Consider the following 25,816-nt stretch of genomic DNA (forward strand, 5'->3'; position numbering starts at 1 on the left):
TTAATTTTCTGAACAAAGCTTCAAGGTGATCCTCCTTAAAAAAATAACCAAGAAGGTCTGAAGATAAAGTAAGTCAATCTGCAGAGGAACATTCACCTATGGAACACCTGTGCAGCTCATGTAACTGTGGGTTCCATAATGGTCTCAAGTATGTGGATTCTGACTCAGAGAATTTTATCATCTATCCTGGGAAAATGAATGAAACCCAAGAATAGAGAAGAATAAAACACATTGTAAGAGGCATATGATTTTGTCAAAGGAGAGAGAAAATTTGAAGCAGCAGCAACCGGCTTCGTGGTGGACAGGATTGGGCGGGTATTGATCCAGGACTGGAAGAATGAGTTGTTCTGGATGGGTGGGAGATGTGTTGAGGAATATCTGGGAGGACAAGTAATGAGCAGAGGCTGGGCACAGAGCAAGAAGGTTGGAGGCAGCACGCCTGAGTCTGCCAAATAGACCTGGGCTTGCATCCTACTTCTGTCCTTCACTGGCTGTGGTAAGTGGGGATAGGTTTCTTCTAGGGATAAGTTCATGTTCAGATGTGAAAACGAAAGGTAAGGGAGGTTAACAGGCACTTTGAGGGGAATCATAGGTCATTTGTCTCTAGTCACAGGGCTTAATACACAGCTGCCATTTCTATGGTGCATGCAGTGGAGTAAGGAGAGGGCATTGCACCTGGGGCAGGTGGACGAGGTGCTGAATTGGACATTTCCAGATTTCCAGGTCTGAGATATCATAAGCACACAAATGTTTTTAAAGAACTCCAAAACTTCCTCTTTTTATCTCTCTTGGGACTGAAGGGTTGATGCACTGGAACGATTTGTGGCTTCACCGTGAATGGAGTCTCCTTTATCAGAGAGTTCACTATCAGAAGGCTTTAGTGGGTATGAGAAATGTTGCTTCTTCAAATCCTGGGGACAGATAAGCAAGCCACCTCAGAAGGGTTTTCCTGGACATGATTTTTCTCCTTTTTGTTAGGATTGGAGAAGATGACAGGGGAAAACCCCCAATAATGCTTTTAACCTCCATAAAGCTGATAGAAAGTATTATTTTCATGGATTGGTGTGAGGGCACAGTGGTGATTCTTCTTCTTCCTTTTTTTTTTTTTTTAAGTTCGCTTCCAAACAATATCCCTGCCTTTGGGAAGGATTAACGGACCCTCTTCCAGGATATTCCTGCTATTTAACCTGAGACCCCACAGTTTTCAGAAGTGGCATTTTCTGTGTGACCATGGAAAAATTACTTAACTAACATAGTCTTCAGTTCTCTCCTTGATGAAAGGGAAGACAATTATTCCCATCTTGTAAGCTCTAATAAGCATACAAATGTCACCATACCCCACCCCAAAAGTTGAACATGTGAATGTGTTATGCCACATTGCAAGGGGGTGATGAAGTTTGCAGATGGAACTAGGGTCACTCATCATTGATCTTGAGGTGGGAAGAGCATCCTGGGTTATCTGTGTGGCCAAATGTTATCATGAGGTCCTTGTGAATGGAAGAAGGAAATGTCAGATGATGAAGTATGAGAAAAACTCTGTTGGCCACATTTGGCTTGGAAGAGAGCGTCCATATGCCAAGGAACATGAGCAGCCTCCGGAAGATGGAGAAGAAAACACATTCTCTCTAGAAGCCCCAGAAGGAACATAGTCCTGCCAATACCTTGGTTTTAACCCAGTGAAATCCATTGTGGACTTCTGACCTCCAGAGCTATAAGATAATACATCTGTTATTTTAACCCACCAAATGTGTGGTAAATGGTTATATTAACAACAGGAAACTAATATATAGAATTAACGAGTGGGATATTACAATATACGTTTTAGATTTGTAACCCTGGGTAAGACATGTGACTTCTTTGTCCCTCAGTTTCTTAACTATAAAATGGGGATGATCTTATGGGATTTCCTTCAGACTTAAATGGCTAATACGCATCAAATATTAGAATGCTGATATATGCTAAGGGCCATGTAAATGTTGGCTGTTGGTATTACTATAATATAAAGCAATTAGCTTGGCCACGTAGCATGTTCTTAGACATAAGTATGATTATTTTTTGTTATATGAGAAGGAGAAGGGAAAGGGGGCTTTATCTACTGCTCTAGGACTTCCTCTAATCTTGGTAGAACTGATCACAATCCAGGCATATATCACATATTCCAGGAGAACCTGCCCTTGCATGTTGTGCCTAGTTTCTGTTTAAATGAGAATTTATATGACTTCCCGAGGATGGTGGACTGAACCTGGTTACTTTTTGTAACTCAGACTGTATTGAGGTGTTTTTATTGTTGTACGACAGACAACTCTAGCACTTAGTGACTTTAAATAATCATGATTTTATTACAGCTCATGGAGCATGGGCTAGGAATTCAGGCAGGGCTTGGTTGCACATGGCGTCAGCTGAGGTCACTCAGACTTACTCCACCCATCTGAGGTGAAGGGTCCATATCAGCTTCCCTCATGTGCCTGATGCCTGCGTTGGCTGGACAGAGGAGCCCGGGCCTAGTCAGCATCACTCTCTTTCCATGGCCTCTCCAGGTAGCTAGGTTGGCCTTTTTCAGAAGAGTGTTCTGGAAAATGTTTCCAGAGGTATCGCATGAAAGGTTTAGCCAGGAAATACACTGTCTTACACTCACCACATCTCATAGGTCAAAACAGAGATCCCACCTAGACTCAGTGGGGTCCAATAACCCCACCTCTTCATGGGATGAGTGTCAAAGAATGCATGACTGTGTTCACTGGAGAGAACTCAGGGAGTGAGAAACAGACTAAATGTGAGAGATTCAATTGCCCCTTCAAGGCAATACAACAAACCCTGAGTCCACTGGCCGGCCTTCCTTGCAGCATCCCAGGGTCAGCTAATCTGTTTTTGAATATCTACAATTTAGAAGGAGCAGTGCTAGAGCCTTCATAGTCAAGATTAATTTGCATTCTTTGAAAAGAAAGTATCATGCTTCAGTCAAGAGATAAACTAAAGCCTGGGTTCATGGGGTGAATGAATGTTGCTCATCTAACCTCAGGGCATTTGCTTTTCATGATAGGCTTAAGGAACAGTGGGCTTTGTGCTTCCATGGTTTTGACTCCAGGCATTCAGGATGGCTTCTGCAGGAATGCAGACACACTTAGACATCTGTGCCCTGGGAGGAACCTGGGGTGCTTTGAATCCAGGACAGAATAAACCTGAAATGAGCTCATGTTTCTAAAGAGCTCTGAGCATCTCAGAGAGCTGAGCTATTGAACTCTGGAGCCTGACTGGTCTCCTTGGTGGGTCCCTGAAACAGGGAACATGCATTGTCACTGCAGGCACCAGGCTGGTGTCTTGGATAAATAGGGGCCAATCAGTCTTTAGGGTTTTCTGTCTGCTATCTTTTTAGCCACAATCAATTAATTTTCAGAAAAATGGAACTCAACAAAAGAAAAGAAGGGGGAAAAATACAGCCAATCTGACAAAGCTGAAAGAAAAACATTTCTACTGCCAAGTTGGAACCCGGATGACACATGGGGGCACACACTGGCAGTTGGTCTAGAATAGTCCAGGCACCCTGGTGCCAAGCAGTTTCCAGGAGGGTAGAGAGGAGTGGGCAGGGACCAGGTGCAAAGCTGTGGGATGGGAATATCTTGCTTGGTGCTACCTGTAGATTTTTCTGGATTCGTTAACATCTCTCAAAATAAGATCAAATTGCTGCTGATTAAAGCTGAAAAAACCTCACAAGCCCAGCATGCTGAGTATCTGACTCTAGGGTCCCTGAACAAATTGTTTTCCCTTTTCATGCCGATCCTTGTGAACTCTTTGGCTCAGTCTGGCTTGCCCATGGGGACAAGACTGGAAATGGAAGTCCAGGTTTCCTCTTGGCACCTAGCTGTCAAAGCCGTCCCCAAAGCATCCCAGCAGGAGGGAAACAAAAAAGCCTTCTCATCCTACAAGCTCCTGTCTGCAAATGCAAGTGGGCTGAAAAGCTCTCAGCTTTCAATGGATTCAAAAAAGGTTCACGGAAGGCCTACCTGTCCCAGGTGCTTACAGACAATGGTCTCATTTCATATGCAATCCTGTGAGACAGTTGGGTATTAAGTTACCTAAGATTTGTTAGGACACATTAGAGTTCAGAGAGGGTTAACAAACTGCTGAAAGTTGCACAGGTAGTTGTAAGCATCAGTTTCCAGGTTTAAGTCTGAGTCTTCTATCTCTAATTTGAATACCTATACATAATGTGCTAGGTAGAACAACAAAAATAGGGTTCTTGGGTACAAAATGCCTCTCTAAATTATGCTTAGAGTCTGGACACTTGAGCTGGACTAGCAATTCTTTTTCCTTCTTTCCATATTTTTTCACCATTTATACTATTTTTTTATTATCAAAAGTGCTCATTGCTATTACTTGCTGTGCTAGGAATTCTTAGAAGATCATTTCAACATCATGACAATTCTGTGAAGACGGGTTCTGTGCAGTAGTTCTTAAATCTTCTTTATATTACATAGGTCTGTAGAGCTTTCGAAAGCTGTACACAGGCCTCCTCTCAGAGATTGTGATTAAATGTATCTGAAGGGGCTCAGTAATATGTTTTTTTTTAGTTTTTAATTATTCATTTATTCATGCATACTACATGTGAATGCTATTTCTAAAATATGTATTCTTTTTTTAAAATTTCAAACATTCTATGTGGAACAGGAGTCTAAAGCAGTTAACTGCAAAAGACACAATAAAAGCAATATAAATTTATACACAGATATAAATAATCTTTTTTCTATTGTATTATATTTTAAAAATTTTTAATTAATTTTTTTTGCTCTAATTTGTTGTACATGACAATAGAATGCATTTATACTTTTAAAAAACAATATGACCCTTATTTTCTGAGTTTGGCTCTTTTGTTTAACATAATGTAGAATGGGAATTCTTAAATTTTGGTAGTCAGGTGACTCTAAGGATCCCAATTCAGAATGTTTTAAAATAGAAAACAAGAATACATAGGATCTCAAGTGGAAGGAATCACAATGAAATGCAATTACAAAAACATTAAAAACTAATTTGTGGTATGGTCATATACATACTTATTTATTAATCCAATGAGTAAAAAGATCTATCAAAGGTCTAACTACTGTAATTCAAGTGGTGATGAACATAAATAATACTTTTGGATTTCTGTGAAAACAGCAATGTGATATGAAAATATCTGAGATTTTAATTAGAGACAAAGTCACAAAACTGCTGTTAGCACTGGATCTGTTGTGTTTATTTATAATTAAAGGGAATACCAAATTCCTGTTAGAATCTAATGAAAATAAAATGTGATCCTTCCCCCCAGTATCCAAGTTCCTTGGCTTTTTAGAATTCTTAAAGGTTAAGCACTTTACATATGTTTGCTTATTTTACCCCCAAACCAGTGAGGTGGATGTTTTCATTTATTATTCCCATTTCACAGATGAAAAAGTTCTGGCACAGAGAGATTAAGTAACCTGACCAAGATTGTGCAAGGTCACTGAGTTGATACCGTTAGTCAGTTTTACTTCCTGTCTCCAAGTAGGCAGGAAGATCATGCAGCCCTTTTGGGGAATTGCATTTCAAGGAGAATCTTCCTTTGGGGTTTTTCCCAGTCTGGGTTGCCTTTTACTTGCACATTTTTTCTTTTCTTTTTTTGACTGTTGGTCCCTCCCTTCTGTCAACTCCTGGTCACCCATCAGTTGCCCCCTCCTTGAGGAAGTCTTCCCTTTTAATAGACCCCACCCATTACACTGACCCATAGCTCTAGGTCCCTGTTCCTCATAGTCACTTGAGCCTCCACTGTATTGCGCCCATAGTTGTTTCCACCACACTGACAAATATTCATCAGTATTTCATGTATCCTGATCTTCCACCAAAGATAGTTTAGTAATAAATGACTTTTGAGTAATACTGGCACAATTTTTGAAAAAGGCTTCATACAGTGGATGTGGACCACTTTTTTGCAAAATAAATTGGCATAAAATCTGCAGTGAAATACAGTATCTGTGTGATCATTGACACTTTATGAGTGAGTTCATGGGGCAGAACTCTGCCTGATTTTGATTACCTTTATATCTCCCTCATCCGAGCGCCTGGCTCAATATCTGCAGAATGAATGAATGGAGAATGAATGCATTATAATTCTAGAGATACAACCTACTTCCTCATTATGCTGACTGACTGACTCAATCCCCCTGCACCCCATGCAACCCTCTTATCATTAGCTAAATTATTTCATTGCTGTTTATTAAATGGGTCCCTTTGTCTCCCTGGCCTTTGGATCATCATTCTTTCTCTCCTTTGAATCTCCTCCAATGTTTTCAAACATTATTTCTACTTTGAACTTCTAGGACTCTAATGTTCTGGGAAATATCAGTTGGATGTGTTGGGAGACAGAGCTCAGTACAGAGGCTGGCTGTCTTCCAAGTCATGTGTCTAGTCTGCTGCAAGGTGGAAGCCTATGGGGTTTCCACTCCATCCCGCCATTTCTATTTGCCTTAGGAATGAGCTGTTAAGTCTGGCAATAAAAGTGTAGGCTGGTAACAAATGGGTATCTATCACGATGCCTGAAGTGTTTTCCCCCCAAATAACAGGTTTTCACAAGGACATTTAATTTCTGACCCTTTCCTTCTGCACAAGAATGAATTCCTGCTTCAGCTTCTTTGTTGCTAGGTTGAAAATGAAGCTGCTTAGTGGAATTCACTCTTCTCAGTTATTGGGTTGGAGTGGGGACAGGGTCTTACCTCAGTCTGTTATTTGTGGGGTGCTCCCCCCCTGCTGCCTTTCATTCAGTCTGTATTTTCCTACATTATTTCTCAATATTTAGATCAATAATGCAGAAGAACCAAATGTCATCCACCCCTTTGTGCCCCCAGATATTAAGAACTGATAGGGAGGTCTTTCTGGATTCAGATGTTTTATTAAATTCTTTGCTTTGGGCAATTTGTGTTACTTTAGAGAATGATAGTGTTGCTTCTTCCTGGGGGTGAGGAAAATAGCAGTGCACTTTGGGGGATATTCATTTGAACCAGTTTTGAAAATAATTCTAAAGAACTTCTAAAATCATATAAGTGCAAGGCTGTGCCATTAAATGGAGGGCATATTCCAAAGTGATTGCTTTAAAGTTGATAACACTCATTGGTGCAAGAAGTTTAGGAATGAATCATTTTTTTCCAGGCATGAGAAGAAGCTCCTCAAATTGCAGGGAGTAGAGGGGAGCAATTTTCTTCCCATCTTTACTTAAACTTTTCCAAAACAGGAGCCCATGCTACCTTGTCACATTCTCTCTACTGGATAAAGTTCCAATGGATTATATAATGGTAAGAGCATTGGGTTTTAGAACCAAATTGATGGGTGAAGTCTTAGCTGATTTGTGACTTTGGGGGTGGTAGTCATCTTCTCTGAAACATAAAATGGGGATAATATTACTTTCCTCAAAGGATTGTCATGAGCATTAAATGAAGCAAAATATTCAAAACTTTTAGTACAGTGTATGACTCATGGTAAACATTCATTAAGCGGTGGCAATTTAAAAAAGGAGTAATTCATCCAATGCTTGACCACGTAGTCTGGCTTACTACTTATATGGAGTGTTAACCTCCAATTAATCCCAACATCCCCTCCAAAGTGTGGCATTATTTTCCCCATTCTGATCCTAGGAGGTGCTAGTGAGACAAGCATGAAGTAGTAGGTTGTAGCTGGGAGACCCATCCAGCAAGGTAGTTCTCCTGGCCTCAGCTGGGGTGGCTTTCTTTGCCTGGAGCCTTGCTCTCTCCTATGAAGGCATTGTGAAGGTCATCGCATAAGGGGTCTCCATTTCCTAGAATGTGGCAGTTTAAAATAAAATAGAATTCTGAAAATGAGAGTAGCTGTCTACTGTGATTTATAAATAGCAGCAGCAGGAATAGAAGAAGGCAAGCGGGCGCCAAGGGAGCAACGTTGAAGGAAGCGTGACTCTCAGGTGACCACCTGCCCTTGTCCAACCCTGAGAGTGTCGTCACCTTGCATTCCACATCATGCCTCAGCAAGCAAACAGGCTCTGCGGGGTCTCTCAAGAGTACTGGGGTCAAGAGCCCCTTCTGGAATGAGTGCGCAGCCTTTAAAAAGGGCAACTTTGAGAGGAACCCCGGTTAGATGTTTATGTTCTGAGAATTTCAATTATTATTATTTTTTAAATATCAGAGCTTAGCCCAATTGAGCAGTGTGTTTCCTCTGAAAGTCATGCTTGGAACCAGGACTTAAGGATAGGTGCTTGATGGGGTTGATTGGTTCCAGGAAGTAGAAGTGAAGGAGAGGGGAAGATTGAGGTGGGGGAGAGGAAGGACCAGGAGGGAAAATGCTATTGAGATGACTGCGGTGATTCCCCTCCTAGGGAAGGCTGTGAAATGCCTCCCAGATTAACCCCAAAGGACAGAGGCTGGAGGGTTATCCATGCGTCCCCCCAGTAGTGGTAGCTTCCTGATGCTGTCAGGGCATGGTTGTTTGTGGCGGAGGAGGCTTCCACAGCATTGGCAAAACCTCTGAGGTGGAGAGTAGTACAGTGGACACAGGAGATGAGTCTAAGCTCCCAGGGAACTGTCCAGCCCCATTCCGATTAACATCAGAGGCAGATCAAGGGTGTGACACAGAGCACTAATTGCAGAGCCAACAGGATTTTTCTGCATCTTATAAATGACAAAGGGTAAAAGTCACAAGACCCAAGAAACAGATGTGAAAGAAATTTTGGGTCAGCATCCATGAATTAACAGCTTTTGCTAATCATTCCTAGTATGGGGGTGGGGAGGAGAAGGAGAGGTAGTGGGGACTGAATTAGAAAAGATATATTCCATGCTTTTACAATTGTGTCTACTGTCATATATAACTAAAAAGAACCAATTAAAAAAAAAAAAAAGAGCTCTGTTGATCTTTTGGAGCAAAGAGTCATCCATTAGATTCCACAGTTTTGAATCCAGCACAGAAGTAGGGTAAAGCTATTTGCCTCCCAAATGTGACTTCAAAGTCTTCAGGGTGGTCCCATGTCCCAAACTGCCTTTCCATTTGCTCTGAAGTTACTTAAAAGTCTTGGCTTGGTACATCAGTGCTTGGCATTGGGAAGGTCACAAGTCAGTCACATAGTGATTCATTAGGAAATTGTTACTGAAAATCTAATAGGTGCCTGGGACTAAGCATGGGGCTAAGGTGGGGTCAAAATAGGGAGAAAAGAGGTAGGAATGGATGCCCTGAAGAACTTGCAGTAGACAGAGGAAGATAGGAAATACACATTTGAAAGGTTTTACCCCTAAGAGAGAAAACTATGATTAAATGCTAAACAAGAGTAAGAGTCGGAGGAGTAGAGCCAGAACACAGGGAGGGTTCCAGAAGGCTGGGATTGCCAAGAGAAACACAATTTGACCTGGGCATTGAAAGATGTGTGTCATCTTTCCACAGTTCAATTCCCCAAACATGTGGACACTTCTGCCTCTTTTTAAAAAAAAAAGATTCGAGACAAAAAACCTCTCAAGGTACAAAAAGAAATCTAAGAGTGTGGCAATGACAGGCCCATTGTAATCCTAACCCTTTGGTTTCCTTGTAAAAGGAAAAAAAAAAATCAATCTGTGACTGGTGGAAATCAGATTGCTGGCTTGTTTCAAAGTTGTTCATAAATTAACAATCTCTGCTAATCACTCCTCGTTGATATTTATCATAGGTACATTTTACAAGATGAATTCTGTCACCAGTGCTGGCAGCTTCTCACCAAGTCCCACCAGCAGCTGCAAATATTCATTAATGATATTTTGTTTAGGTTCCCACTTGCCATTTTCCACCCTCCTCCTTCACGAGCATGAACAGCAACATTACCAAAAGGTGCCCACAGAACAGAACACAAAGGCAACTTGGAAATTTTAAATGAAAACAGATGTTGAGAAATACCATTATCCCATGCATGCTACAATAAATAGCATTAGCATTTCTAAGTGACAGGCCTCTGAATTGGACAGCAAGGAACTCATATTTACAATTAAATGAGGGACTTATCCTCTGCATCCCTGGATTCTACAGGTGGCTTGGTGACAGTCGTCTCTTAGTGTTTCGATTTTAGTGTGGCTGTTAAGAGCCAGCTAAGCAGGGATTGGACAGGCAGGCATTTAGAGAGGTGTTAGTGCCAGAAGCATTCATTGTCTAACTGCCTGGATGCAAAACTAACTTAGCAGAGCAGCTGAGTGTGAGAGCTCTCAAAATGATTTCTTTTCAAACAGTAGAGTCTCTGTGCCACGGAGTGGCATCATTGTTTATGTCCCTAATGACTGGATCCCGGGCATCCATACATTTTGTTACCTCTGGCTCTTCATTAGAGCATTTGAAGAGAGATCACATTATAATGACCAGAATGTTGCCTTATGGGTAAAGAGCTCACCTTTATATGTTAAGTAATAATATCCTGGTTATTATTATTACTTGGATGTTACAAATGCTAAGTCTCAGCATAATGGTTAAGAGCATAGATTGTGGTTGGGCAGAATTCTGGCAGTGCCCTTATTTGCTGTCTGGTCTTAAGGCAATGGTTTATTCTGTAAGGGCCTCACTGCATCTGTAAAATGGGGCATTTATTTTCTGGTTGTTGGGTAAAAATTGAACATCTGGCATGATATTTACTGACAGCTCTTACTTTAGATTCAATTTTAAGATCATCATTATTATATTTGTGCACTGGTGCAAGATCCCCTTCACCAAGAGAATGTTCTAGGAGAAGAGTAATGGCCAGAAAAACAATGATGCACTCAGTGAATTAAGCCAGGACACGACCTTCTTGTGGGTTATGGTTACATGCAGATATTAATGCACGTACCATTTATCTACCTATCTAAACTGTTGAAGTAACTTCTCTCTAAGTCTTTATATTTCATGAGTTTTATACTATATACATCTTGGAAACTCTGAAAAATTAAACATTATTTTCCTATCAAGTTTTCTGCATTTACTTTTAAGATGAGGAAAAGAAGCCACATGTCCCAGATTCCACAACAAGCAGGAGTCCAAATGGGACAATAGGACAATAGGGTCAAGTTATTGTCATCCTGGAAGTCATGTAAGAATCATCCTAAGTGTGGACGCTGAGTATAGATGTTTCTCCCTTTAGCTTAGTGCTATATTAAATGTGCATATATTTAATGTCCTATTGTGAAGCCCAGGGGTCAATGTATGTTCATTTTGAAAGTTAAGCTCTCCCCACGATTGTAAGCTTGGGAGTTAAATGTGATAGACAAAATAAATAAAGATGGGATAACTATAATTGCTATAAGATAAACCTGCTCCTGTAAGGAGGTCCCTTGAAGTGCATGCACCCACAACCTCCTCTTCCTCCCAGTAGCTGCGATTATCCTAAGCAAAGCTTAAGACAGGATGTCTCGATATGTCATGAGAGCAGGTTCCCTGCACATTCACAATGATCTACCTCTTATGGTAGAACCAGATTGAGAGGTAAACTTGTGGTGTCACAGCATTGCTCTTGCAAATTGTATGCTCCAAAATGGCCTTACTTTCAAAGGCATCTACTCTCAGAGGTGGCACTGTGCTTGCTCAGTGGTAATGTCTTAACAAACAGATGTGGATTCCAAAAGGGTCAGCATGGCCCAGAATACAGTAATCATCAAAATAGAAAGTCTATTCCTTTTTGGTCTGGACTCTTTCCCTGCACTCGTATTCTTCAAGAACCTAACAGTGCTTTATTTTGTGTTTCTGTTTGGTACATAGAAGGCATATTTCTTTTAACATGAATTTGTTCAAGTAGACTTCATTGTGGTGCACAAATCCAGCTATGTTAAAATAATGTTAAAGGTCTGCATTGAAGCAATCCAAAGCAGAGAATTCTGAGATTCAGGTTGCCACGGCATCTCTAAATCAACTGAATGTGCCCATGTACGGCTGTCCGTAGACTCTTCTCACTGCTGTTATCCTCATAATAGGATCATTCGAGTTCTCTTATCTGCTCTCCTAGATGCTCTGTTCCAACTATTTCAAACAGAAGTGATTTGTCACACAGCAGCACCCTTCCTGCTGCAAATGGCACAAGAATGGAGCCAGCTTGCTTAATGGGGACCCAGTCCTCCCTCTTCTCAGTCAAGTACTTTATTTACAAAGGTAATGAGCCTTTAGAAGTGTGAAATAGGCATACCCACACATTACCAAAAAGTACAACCCAAGCGCAAGTTAAAAAAATTTATGGCAAACTGGGTTCACCGGTAGTTCCCAGACCAGTTTGCCCACAGAGAGTCTGCAGGAACATCCCCATTAACAAAGGAATGCATTTGATTGCATCTACCTGCACAGCGTTTGTTGTATTAGCTAAATGCATGTCTCGTTATCCACTCATATATGGCTCCCACTTAATCAGCACCCTTTGGATATCAGCAGCATTCCACTTGGAGAGCCCTGGAATGGGAGTCAAGAAAAGCATGTCCTCCCACTGAAACATGCAAATTGAAATTGCTTTGTGAGGACAGCGGTGACATACTAACATGCACAAGGAATGTACGTCCTCACACCTTTAGTCCCGGAGCTCTGCGTGTCTCCAGGTAGACGGACAGGCTGCTGACACCTGGGGCTCTCTGCTTTGTTCGACAGACTCTGATTTGAAATCGTACACACACAGCCCCATTTTCCTGAGGTTCAGATTTCTCTTTGCTCATTGTTCTTGCAGGTCTCATTAGATCTTACGTGTCTGAAAATGAGATTCAGCCTAGATCAGACTCCAGACTTGTGGAGGAAGAATCAACACCCAGCTGCTTCCCAAGCCTTCATGCCAATGTCTCCTTTTGGATTCAGCCTTTGGGGTCCACCATTTTCCCTGTGAATTCTATTGCTCTGAGTGCCTGAGCTTTCAAATGCATTCACCTAAATATACAAGTGTTTGTGAATTTGTTTCATGTTCCTTGAAGAATTTTTTTCTTCTTTATAATTATGTGCCAGAAATAGACTTAATGCTACCATTGATTCTATTACAATACATTTAGAATTTTAGTCTGTGGTTTGAAGACAGCTCCCCTATAATTTCTGGAGCCAGGTTGTAGGACCTTGTAATCCCAGCATGTAACCCCCACTTTTGCAGGCTCGGGACTAAGGTTGCCAGAGCTCAAGTGACCCAGAAATTGGGTCAGCATTTGATTCTCTCAAGCTTTCACCTTTCAGAAGATTAATGCCACCAGAATGGGTCAATGCTAGAGTGAAACTACTAATTAGGATAATGATTAATATCTTATCCAATTTGGGGCTAAGACAACAACCTTAGTCATACAGGCAATGTGGAAGTTATTTTCCTTTTCAGAAGCCCCAAGAATCCTATCAGACTCTGACTTCTTGGCAGGGGAGGGAACACAATGACATTATAGATCATCTCAGCTGCTCATTGTTGAGGAAAAATTAGAAATTAGATCACTCTGGAGCATTAAGAATGCCATTACCAAGTATTATCCTGAGATGGTGTTGATTTTAAATTCTGCCATCTAAGAGTCTTGCCCCATCTTAATTTGTAAAGAAGAGAATTCTGATGACACGAGTCTCAGAAACCACTTCCTTGGAGTCCTTCACCATTGATGCACACCACCCCAGGCTGCACAGGAGTGCCCTGTCAGTCACACTCTCACATGCACAGCTGGCAGAGTGGCCACAAGTCTAGGCCTCCATTCCAGACACGCAAGGAACACTCCACAGCTGGCACATAATTAGAAGCTCAGAGCAAGCAAATCATTGCTTTTTAGTGAGTGTTCCTCCTACTGATCATGCTCAGAGCGTAGCAGCTCCACCCCCATGACAACAAACACACGACAACAAACAGATATGGTGGCGGGGAGCAGGTGCATCCAGTTGTGCGTTTTGCACTGGCGGAAGCTGCTTGCCTCCCTTCCACAATTTTGTTTGAAATTTTCCGTTTCTGCCATAGTGAAGTTTCCCAACCAAAGTCCTGTGACTAATCCTCAGTGGGTTGAATTCTTCTGCAAACTTATCTTTAATAATGTCATCAATGGAGAAAAAAATACAAAGCAACAAATGACTGCTTTGGGCTCTATCTCTCCTGGGTTTGAAAATAATTTTCTCCTGTAAACATCATCAACATGCCCAGGAAGTTTCTTCAACCACTGATGGAAGTAAGAGGCAGCCAAGGGGTTTACAGTTTGGCAGAAAAATTTTAAAAATCTATGTGATGCTCTGGATATGAGGAAAGGGAAGAATTACAGTAAAATAAACTAAATGTCAGAAAGGAAAAGAAAAACAGGAAGACCCAAACTCCTTACAAATTGAAACAAAGATGGATTTCCCCATCAAAGAAAATATTCAAACCAACTAAAACTTATTAAACACCTACTATGTGCTTTACCCTATGGGTGCTCAGTGTTGGAAGCAGAATGAATATTCAGATGTGGTCCTCAGCACCCCAATATTTACATTATGATCAAGATAAACAAAGGCATGGACAAGGTGCTATGGAGACCCAGATGGCGGGCACAGATTCTGCATGTTGAGGCATAGAATGAGCTGGGTATTGATGGATGGCATTGAAAAGAATTTTGCCTTGCCCAAAAAGTAGTCTGGCTTTCCCCAGGGTCTTTGTTAGTGTTCCTAGTGACTTTGTCTGCCTAGGAGCCGAGGCTTACATTTGTATAGTTTAACAAAGTGATTTAGGGTGAGGGTTGGGGTCATGTAGCATCAGTGAACTGGAGACTGAGACCAACCATGAAGGCAGTAGGTCAATCAGTGATGCCTCTGCCGTGGAGTCCCAATTAAAACTCTGAACACTGAGGCTCAGGTGAGCTTCCCTGGATGGCAATACATTGTGCACATTATTATGCATTGATGCCAGGAAAAGCAATCTTCCCTGACTCTATGGAAAGAGAACAACTGAAAGCTCCACGTTCTATACCTCTCCAGACTCTGCCCTGTATTTTCTCCCCTCTTTGGTTGATTTAAATTCTTTCCCTGTAATAAAACTTAACTGTGAGTATAATAGCTTTCAGTGAGTTGAGTCCTTCCAGAAACTTATCAAACCTAGGGTGGTTTTGGACCCTTCCTGAACTTGCAGCTAATGTTAGAAGTGAGGTGATCTCTTGAGAGGATGTACAGTTAGTCTAACTCACTCAAGGATGAATAGGAGTTTCCCAAGGAGATAATAAGGTGCAGTGGGATAACTATTAAATCTAATATCTTTAAGGTTCTTGCCTGTATAGATCCCAAGACCAACAAAGTCTTGATAAATAGCCCTTGTTTCCCCTATCAGGATTCTAGGGTATATGGCAAGAATCTGAGCCAAGTAGAATGGACAGGCAGATGGACAGACTGCCTGAACTAAGTTCAGTTGAGCAGTTCAAACAGTCTTTTCTATTCTGACAACTCAATTAAATATGCCTATTAAACACCTACTATGTGTCTGAGACTCTTAGAGAAAGGAGTTGGTTTTCTTTTTCACTGAATGAAAGGATATGGTAGCAAGAAGGCCACATTGTTCTCTGTGTGTATGACTTGTGGAAAAAAGAAATGTTCAGAGATTTTCTTCCTTGAACTCCTTGTTGCAGAATGAGTCCATATAAAAGGCAATGACCTTCCAATGCACAAGATGGACATTGTCCAGTGGATAAAGCATCCAAGTTTTTCATGATAATACTTGATGTAAGGCCACTTCCTCCAGGAAGCTCTTCTTGAAACTGGTGGTCATGGAGACTGCATCTATGTTCTCAAGACACCCTGTGCTAACCTCTGCTGCGTTTATTCTAAAAGAACAGCAAACTTACCTGTGTGTTGTCCCTGACAATCTCTGAGACATGTGGTATTCTCAGCATTTTGGATATTGATGGATGTGACCCATAGAAAGTACTCAATATCTTTGGTTGAACAAATAAACAGAACAACAGCTTTAGAGTAATGAGGTGTAGAGAAAAAAAGTTTTGGAGTAAAAAAAAAAATCACTGGGGTTCAAACCCAAACCAAGGGATTTTTTTAACAGGTGTGTGACCTTGAATGAATGACAACTTCGTCTAAAATCCAGTTTGTCCAACTGTGAAATGGGTTTAATATAACCAGTCTTTTAAGACAGGGAGGCAACACACGTGAAAACACTTGCTCAGGGTCTGATTCATTCTTTTCCTTTTTCCTTAAGTGTAAAAAATAGAAATTTCACATAGGGAGTATTTCAAAACCCCAGATTAAAAACTACAAACCTATTAGATAAGGATGCTTTGAGATTCTGTGGGAATAGGAATCTAAGGTATTTGTGGGTTGGAGTCTCTATCATGGATTATTTCCAGGAAAGTTATAGGGGAACCAGAACTCATGAGGGCATGAGTCCAGATGTGGAAGAGCTTCCCTACCCACACTTTTCAGTTCTCATGCACATGGTGGGGAGCCAAGCCCTGCTGTGAAAACTCCAACAGGTGGATAATGGTTCTATTTCCTCGGATCTGAAGTACAGGTGGGCTAACCAGAAGAAATCTTACAAAAGGTGTCAGGGGTGTGGCCGTGGTATTCCATAAGAAACTATTGCAATTAAAGGTGATTTTGTCGAAGCAACACTTCTCACGCTGGAAGCCTTGCTTATTTCATGTGGGACAACAACTTGTTGTACATTTCGAAATATGGAGACTATGGCCAAGAATCCACTCTATCTCCTTACACTCCTGAAACTGGAGAGAACTGCATTTTACAGAAATATGTTTAGTATATAAACTTTAGTTAAGCGCATAGTGGATTTACCATTATCTTGGGTTATTTGGAATTCACATTACTTGTGTTACTAATCTTGTCCCCAGACCTATAAGTCATTACCTATCATCCCTCTAACAAAGAATAATAATAAAAAATCTTACTCAACATTATATTTAGACATCATCTCTCTGATAGGTAATAAGATATAGCAACTACAATGATTGAAACGAAGGGAAAGATTGTTAATATAATAGAGGTTTCTGCTGGGCATGCTTTAAATCAATGTGCAGAAGCAATTTAAACAACCCATCCCATCTTCATGTTTAAAACACATTGATCTCTCTCTTTCTTTTCCCCCTTGTGGTTGATGTTTCTTAGGTTGTTTTCCTACTTCCTGTGGATTTCGATAGCAAGCCAAAGGAAACGATACTTCAAGAAAATGGCTGAAATAACCTAAGTGACAGAGGGTTCTATTTAGAATATTTCTAATAAATCAAGAGGGAAAAAAAATCTCTGCCATCATGCTACACTTGACAAATTGAAATTAAATTGAACCAACTCTGGAGAATCCAAGATGACTTGCTTTGATATTTTTTCCCTGTTAAGAGTTAACAAGAAAAAGAGGAAGCCAGAGGGCTATATTTTTTTTAAACAATCCCTTGAACTCTGATCAGAATGTGTGATGTCAAACCCCAAATCCATATTCAGTATGTAGCTAAGTTCAGGGGCTAAAAATAAACGTGGATATGTTTGCATATACATGTATACATATTTTTCTCTTTAATTCCAAAATTATTATCTCGGAGAGTAGCAAATGGAATTTTTTGCTAGCAGTGAATTTTTGGTGTTATCAGCTGTCAGACTGGAAAAATGTATAGTTGTAATAAAGGGGGAAATATATGATCCATAAATAAAGAAAAACGGGACTTGTTTGGCATTATAAAGTTTTAATACCTTTAGGTAGCAAAGACTCCAAACAAATCCCCTTCTTTTAAATCTTACTCTCTCTTCAGATGTGTCTCTCACGTTCCTGCTCCAAAGCCTATAAACGGTGGTGCTCCTGGTGGGAGAGACCCTGAATATGAAGAAAGAAAAGGCCTTTATACTCTCTGCTGACTCTATGGACTGACTTGGCTTTTCTTCTTTCATAAGGGTCAAGGTGAAGAACATGTCAGACTCATAACTGGCTCTAAGTTGTGAGAAAGTTTTTCATGAAAACATGTTTCGTGGGGAGTTACTTTTTGTCTGTATTTATAAAAATGTCCATATGCTGTTGAAAAATAATGATCAATACCATCAACATTTATTGATTATGTAAGACATTCCAGGGTCAGGGTTGGGTGCTGCAAATGTAGAGGCAAATAAGACTTGGTAACCGCAGAGTGCTCAGTCTCTTAGATAAGGCAACCTCCAAGTCTGCTGAAAAAGTCTAGAAGAGGGATGGGGATGTAGCTTAGTGACAATGTGCCTGCCTAGCTCATAGGAAGGCCTGTGTTCAATTCTCAATACTGCAAGAAATAAAACAGAAGTCACATGAAATAGGCTACAATAGTCTTTCCATGCAATGAATGAAAATACCTAGCAGTTAAGTAAACTACCCATGTAAGGTTGCTCTTAATTCACTCTGGGAATGTGGAAGGCATGGAAAATTTTGTTTTGTTTGGAAGAATGAAGGGGTTGCATATATAACAATGAAGAAAGTGACTCCTGACCAGGAAAAAGAGGAGGAAATACAATATTGGTTCCATAAAGCTATTCTTCAACAACACTTTACATTCTTACATACATTTTGATTTTTTAATGAGAAGTTTGCCTTGGGTAAAAAGACATGATGAGTCAGCAAACAATACCAGGCCAGTGTGCTAAGGTCTCTGCTCTGGCAGAAATGTGCTATCTCCCTAGAACATCCAGGCTGTTTCCTCTGCTGCCACTGTACAATTTGCATGCTTTGGTAATGTTTTATGTATTATGCTACTTATATGCTAAAAAGTACATGCATGCTCCTGCAAATTTAGGTAAATTATGAATAAATTAAATCTTATCTAAATAAACAAGTGTCTTTTTGAACCGAATGCAAGCTGTCATGAATATTTGAGCAGACAAGGATGAATCCTCTTCCTGCTGTTTCTTACAGAATCATTCTATATTTTTAATTTTTCAGGAAGTGTAGCACACGAAGACTAGAGAAACAAGATTGATTCCTCACTAGAGACATACTATTGAGAAATTTGGATTTCAAGAGTGATACATCTAAAAAAGATTCATTATGGAGATTAAATTGTATGGGTGTCTATAGACACTGGTAATCGCTGCCTTTTCACTCAATTTTGGATGCTCAGAGTTTGAAGGCAGAGCTATCATTTTTATCTTTGAGTGGGAAAAGGCATCTCGGACAAATTGAAACTCTAGAACTTATTGAAATCTAGACTAGCTTTCTTATCAGTTTATATATGATGTGTTAGTCAGCGTCCATCATTATAACAAACACCAGAGATAATCAGCTTTGGAAGATGAAAGATTTATTTTGGCTCACTTTTGGAGGTTTTCATCATGATTGATTGGCTCAATTGCTTTTAGTCTTGTGGTGAGGTAGCACATCATGGTGGGAGCAAGAGTTGGAGCAGAACCTTATGTCCAGGAAAGGAAGGACAAGAAGAGGAAGGGGCTAGGATCCTAATATCCCCTTCAAGGGCATGTCCATGACCCAAGATCTCTCACTAGGCCCATCTCTGAAATGTCCTAACATTCCTAATAATACCATGATGGGGACCAAGCCTTTACCACCTGGGCCTTTGGGGGACACTTATGATACAAATTATAGCATAAAGTTTCTATAGGAATCTCCTAGACAAAAGGATTGACTCATCCTAATCTAAGTTTTCAAGAATGTAATGGCTCCTAGGGTCAAGCTTGGTAGAATGCAATTCATGTTTTCAGGTCTCATCTCTGCAACACAGTCTTATTTGCTATTACTCATAGAATGCAAGAATTTGAATAGAAAGGGAAAGGGGTTATTTGGGCCCTAAAACAAAAACAGTTAAGTTTTTCAAATTTTCCCCCAAAGACCAGGCTTTGACACCTCTGTATTCTTGTGTATTCTGTTCCTTCTGTCTAGAGAGCCCTTCTCATTCTCTTTGTCTGTGGGACAAAGCTCTCTGCATTCTATCTTGGGTTTCCTCCCTCACACAGCCTTGTCTAAGCTCACTGGGGCAGAGTGAGCTGTGTTCACCTACTTTGAATCCCCACAGGACAAACCTGCGTCCCCTTCTTCACTAGGTCTCCCCAGTCTCCAGCACAATGCCAACCATGCAGGATGCATTCAAAGCTGAATCCTTCCTCTGGTGTCTGCTGCTTATCGAGTCAATCTCTGGATGGCACTTATAAGACTGCTGTATAGTAGTCTCCCTTATCTGTGGCTTCACTTTCAAAGTTTCAGTTACATGCAGCTAACCATAGTCCAAAAATATAATGTGGAAAATTCTATAAATAAACAATTCATACTTTTAAATGACTCTCATTATGAAATGTTGTTTATAATTGTTCTATTTATTATTAGCTATTATTGTTAATATCTTACTGTGCCTAATTTTTAAATTAAGCTTTATTGTAGGTATGTATACATAGGAAAAATGTATATGTAAGGTTCAGTACTATTCGTGGTTTCAGGCCTCATTGGAATATCTTGGGATGTATCCCTCATAGATAAGAAGGAACAACTGTAATTAATTATTTGTTTACATGTTACTTTGGCTTGCTATATGCCAGGCGCTCAAAAGCAGAGGTCCTATCTTATCGATCTTGAATTCCCAGTACCAAGTACTATAAGTATTTGATAAATGTTTGTTTATTGAAGGAAACAAAATTGTATCCATTATATCGCACTTAATTGTGGCAATAAAACTGGGCCTCATTAGCTCCAGCATACCTACAGTGTCACCTGACCCCTCAGAACTCTGCTCAATATGTAGATGTCCTTCTACGTTCTTGTTGACAGGGGTCTTCATGAGTTTCTCTCAACTAGCCCCAGAGATGATGGAGCCACATGTAAGGGCCATGATGAGCAAATGACTCTAATTGGTGATGAGGATTCACATTTATTCTCAGAAACAGGGCTCCATGTCCCTTTGGTCTCATCATAAACAGAATACTTGGCAGACCACAGTTTGGTTCAATATGACATCCTCTTAGTCAGATTGAGAGTTGACCTCTCAATCCAGAGAGAATATAGATCAAGTTCAGAGGGACCAAGCATCATTTTTTTTTTTTTCTTTCTGTGAGTGCAGGGCTTTTGCTTGGTGCTTGTGAAGAACTAGAGAGTTTTAAGTTCATCTGATCCCTGGACTCCCTGCCTAACTGCAAACAATCCAAAACCAAACCAAGGGGCCAGTCCACATTTCTGTATAACAGTGTCCTTGCTCTCCCTGCCCTTTAGGACAATATCCTGCATGATCAGAGCAGCAAGAGATGACACAGAGTAGCTCTTCGGGAGGAAGATATGGTCTCTGAGCAAGACAAAAACAAGAAAAAACACTAATGGAAAACTCACTGGTGCAGTTCAAACTGTGTCCCCATCAGTATGAAAGGCAAGCATGCAGGCCTAGAGATAGGCTTTGATCTTGCCTCAAAGTTAAAGGGAATTTGGAAGATGTCCAAGTGTACAGGTGCTTGTGAAATGCTTACAGTGAGAGAGATTTCATGGCAGGTGTCGCAGGGAGCTCATTCATTTACCATTCATCCTAACAGGTAGAAACCCCAACCCCAAAGTTCTACACTCAGGTTTGATCTGCCCAGTCTCATCACATAAGGACTTTACAACACAGTCAGTGGTATGATCAACACGAAGTGTGTCAAATTGATAACTGGAGTGCAGAAGTCTAGTGAGCAAGGACATGCAGCCTGGCAACCAAATGGTGTTGCAAGGACAGCCTGCTCAGATTGTCTCCTCCCCTCCTGACAGGTAAGCAGTCAGGAATTCAGGTCTGGAAAATCCAGACATGTTGCACAGTCTCTTGACTAAAGAGAAGTGTGTGTGGGAGAAGAGCTGGTATGTGGTGGTAGTGGTGGGCACTAGTGAGAAGGAAAGAGACCAAAGATGGAGGACTGATGGGAAATGGGCAGCGCCTGGAAGTGAGGCCATCTTAACACATGTGCTACTTTCCCAATGGATACCTCTACTGGAGATGCACAATCATGGCACAGCCAGCTATGAGATCCTTCTATTATCAGGAGACTGACGACACACCCACAGTCTGTCTCAGAACTCTATTTAATAAATCAAAGTTGACAACTCTTCCTAAATTGATATGAAAAGATTGCTTAGTGTCCATGACCTGCATACATTTTATTCATTTCACTTTCTAAAATAAGAGGTGAATAGCGATCACAAACAATCCATTTTTGCCACGTAGTGATGGAACATCTTCCTTTAGTCAAAGGGGAGGCCCCTGGAATCCAGTACAGCCTGGGCCTGGTGTGTTAGGAGTCAAACAGCAAAAAAATTACCACAGCCACCATCAGCAAAGCCATTGAAATCTCCAAAGAGATTTCACCCACATTATCTCATTTGAGCTGCATATGTACCCTTGTCAGGTGGGATTTTCTTATCTCCAGTTTTCTGAAGAGGAAGTGGAAGTGGAAAGGATATGCTCATGCTCTGCATATGTGGCTACTGGTCCTCCAGGAACAGTGTGCAGCTGAAGAGCCTGCCCTCAGTCCCCTGCCCTCTTCTTGGGAGAGGGCCTTTTGATTGAGAGGAAAGGTCTGGAGTGGGTTGGAGGCAAAGCTCATCTAGTCCCAACCTCATGGATGTTCCCAAATCTTCCCTCTAAATCTCATTGTTCAGGGTTCAGACTCCCTACACCTTCTAGAGTGACCATGAGCTAATCATGAAACTAGTAAGGCCAAGGGGTGAAAGTGAATGGACTTTCTTGGTTGCCCTTGGTTGTCACCTCTGCTGTCAACCGAGGAACACTTTAGCTAGGAACTTCAGAAGATGGTGTTTCAAATAATGCTCATCACTAAAATAACAGGAAGAACTCAACTGGTTGAAAGTTGCACCTGGCAATCTAGACTGTAAGGGGCCTCAGCTTTGCAGGGGAGCTGATGATAACAGACTGGGACCCTGGAAGTTTCTGCCTGTGAGAAACCTTCATCTGGTTCATTTGGTCCAAAGCCAGGCCAAAGGGGCTGTCTGACCAGAAGACAAGCAGATAGAATAGACCCCAGGTCACAGAAAGACTGCAAAGGAAAGGCTTACCTCCAATGGAGCCAAATGCAGAGCAGTTCTAGCTGTTGGAAGTGGAGATAATTAGGATGGTCAGCCCACATGGGTCTGACTGTCCATGCTCGGGAGATGACAGGGCCTTGGACTGCCTTTGGTGGGAGTTCTAAGGGTTGAGTAAGAGAAGGTCTATGCACAGAGGTGGCTTTGATCCCAAATCATTTTGCTAATGTCCAGCTACACACAGGTCAGGACTACCAGTGTGTATGTGCATATTGTGTTTGAAGGCGACTTACTGAATGAAAGAGCCATGTTTGAGATATGTGAACATGTGGATCACTGGACTGTAGTGCCTTAGATGAAGCACTGGTGGTTCACTGGAAAAAATCCTGAACCAGAAGTCAAAAGATCACTTAAAAACTGCTGGCCCTGAAAAGGATGTTCAGGCATTTGGGCTGAGTTCATGCAGGGGAGGGATCTCCTTAAATGGCTGCCTGGAAACTGTCTCAGCAATGCCACTTAGTGCTACACACTCAAATAGTCACATTGAAATGAGAGGATGTGATCGTCAGAACCACGGAGAGGAGTGCTATGGGAGTCACTCTGGGAAATGTCAATCCCCTTCCCCAGTCCTTGAGTTGCACAGCATGTTTCAGACAGAACATCCAGAACACCCTCTCTGCTTGACCCTGGAATAGCATCCTTAGCTCTGACCAAACCTAAGATGCCTTTATTCAGGTCATCCACCCTATCTCTCCAATGTGGCTCTCTCTCTCTTTTCTGGACTGCAGGATGTGAACTGTGGATTCAGGCTCCCAGTGAGAGTGATTAAGACATCCTGGCAGGGAGGTGAGCTCTTTATTTGCTCATTTTTGATGGGACAGCATAAAGCTGGATCGTTTCTCTGAGCTCCCTCAGGGCCATCAAAGTCCACGTGGGCAGGTGACTCCAATAAACAGGCCAGGGACTCACTAGCTGCTCTAAGGCAGGCCATGGCCTCTAGCTGTGGGAAGGGTGGTGCTGGCAGGGGTCACGCACAGAGGCCTTTGCCTCCCACCTCCCTGCCTGATCCCAGCAACTTTCCATTTGCTCCAAGCTGCACAAGCACAGCTTTGCAGAAATTATAGAGAAAAGGGAGGAGAGAAAATGAGAGGAACAACCCCTGGGCTTGGTTAGAATCAGAAAATCATGGTTTTAATCTCAGCTCTGCTATTTTATTACCTATCTAGACTGAGACAAATCATCTAATCCCTCTTAAATGCATCTGCTTAATAAAATGCTATTCATACCAATTTGCATGGTAAGAAAGAAGAGAACTGGTTATTCCTGGGAATCTACTCTGTGCCTGTCGTCACATATTTGTACATATATATTTTTCCACTTCTTGTCACAACCAGGAATTCATGTCTTAAGATAAGAAGTCCTTGAGGAATTGTCACCCAGCTTTGTGACTCCAAAGCCTGAGCTTTCTCCATTTGAAAATGACATGAGTTGGAAGTGTCATGACTAAGTTACAGTAGAGAAAGCAATTTATGAGTTTTAAATCCCAACCTGGATTTAAGACACTGCATCTGAGCTCAAAATAATGTCGCTCCTTCATCAAACTAATTTTCTAAAGGGAAACTGAGACATGGGTGTCCAGGCACTGTACTGAAGATCCCCTAGCCAGGCAATAGCATGCTGTGCACACTGGTCTCCTTGCCCTTTCTTCCTTGCTGGGTTCTGCAAGGCTCTGAGTGGAAGCCATGCTGCCCTTGGCTGGATTTGAACCAAAGGCCTTGAGAGAACGTCTAAGAAAATCAAGCTCCTTCTGCATCCTCTGCCAAGTGCATATGTGAACAGAGGCAGGCACATGGGTGGGGCTGAGAGTTTTATTCTTCCAGAGTCGGTAAAAGTTCATTGACAACAAGGACTTCATGTAGCTCAAGATATTTTTGTGTGTGTCATAAATGATTTTTTTCTTTTTTTTTGGTCTGTTGCTACTATTTATTTATTTATTTAAAAAATTTTTTGTTTTTAGTCGTAGATGGACAGATGGACACAATATCTTTATTTTATTTAATTATGTGGTGCTGAGGATTGAACCCAGTGCCTCAATAGGAAAAGCAGTTTCTTTTCTGAATGCTATCAATTTCAAAGTATGTATATTGCAGGACCAAAAACAGACACTTCAGTGTGTGTGTGTGTGTGTGTGTGTGTGTACGTGTGTGTGCACATGCACGTGCACATGTGTTTCCTTCAATTTCTCTCAATACTTCCACTCAGTTTCTTGAAGAATTAAGATCTGGTCCTTTCAAATGTAAATTAAGCAATTTACAAAATATGTATTTTGGCATATAGGCAACTTAGCTTTCCAAACAAACTGGAGTTTTATTGATTCTGTGAACTGCTATCTCATAGAGTTATCTTGTGGACTTAATTTGAGTCTCTTTATAATAGGAGGAGAATGTTTTCGTTTGTAATAAGCTGTGCATTCTGCTTCTATGTAATCCCACCCTCATATCTGGGTTTTTAAATAAGTAAAAGAAGTGATGTCAGTCTTAATATGCTTTTCAGAGGGTTAGTTTTTCAAATCTTATTTTTACAATTTTGCCTATATTTCTTATTATTAAAACAATATTTGATGCCACAAAAGAAAGTGAAATTCAAGAAACATCCACCCAGGGCCTCCCCAGTCTAAGACAGCTCTTCACATCTACCTAGGCTCCAGGCAAGTTTTGTCACTGTGCATATGGTTTTATGAAGTTGCAACAATTCTGTAAAAATAATTTTTGAAATAATTTTTACACAAACTTGAAACTTTCTTGAATGCCTTTCAAAATCTCTGGACCCGTCTTGAAGGAAACTTTTCTCCATATTTCATCCTAAACATATGACAGGAACTTCATACTTCAGAGGTGAAGAATGCATTTCTCAATCTTTCTTAACGATACTCATAGTGAAGCAGAA

The 25,816-nt window shown here is 41.0% G+C and overlaps 1 protein-coding gene across 4 annotated transcripts in view; it reads right to left on the reverse strand.

Moving 5' to 3' along the window:
- Kirrel3 (kirre like nephrin family adhesion molecule 3) overlaps positions 1–25,816 on the reverse strand; it is a 568,427-nt gene that overhangs the window by 400,675 nt on the left and 141,936 nt on the right. The window lies entirely within an intron of this gene.

This window comes from Sciurus carolinensis, chromosome 11 (assembly GCF_902686445.1).
Source record: "Sciurus carolinensis chromosome 11, mSciCar1.2, whole genome shotgun sequence".
Taxonomy (NCBI): Eukaryota; Metazoa; Chordata; class Mammalia; order Rodentia; family Sciuridae; genus Sciurus; species Sciurus carolinensis.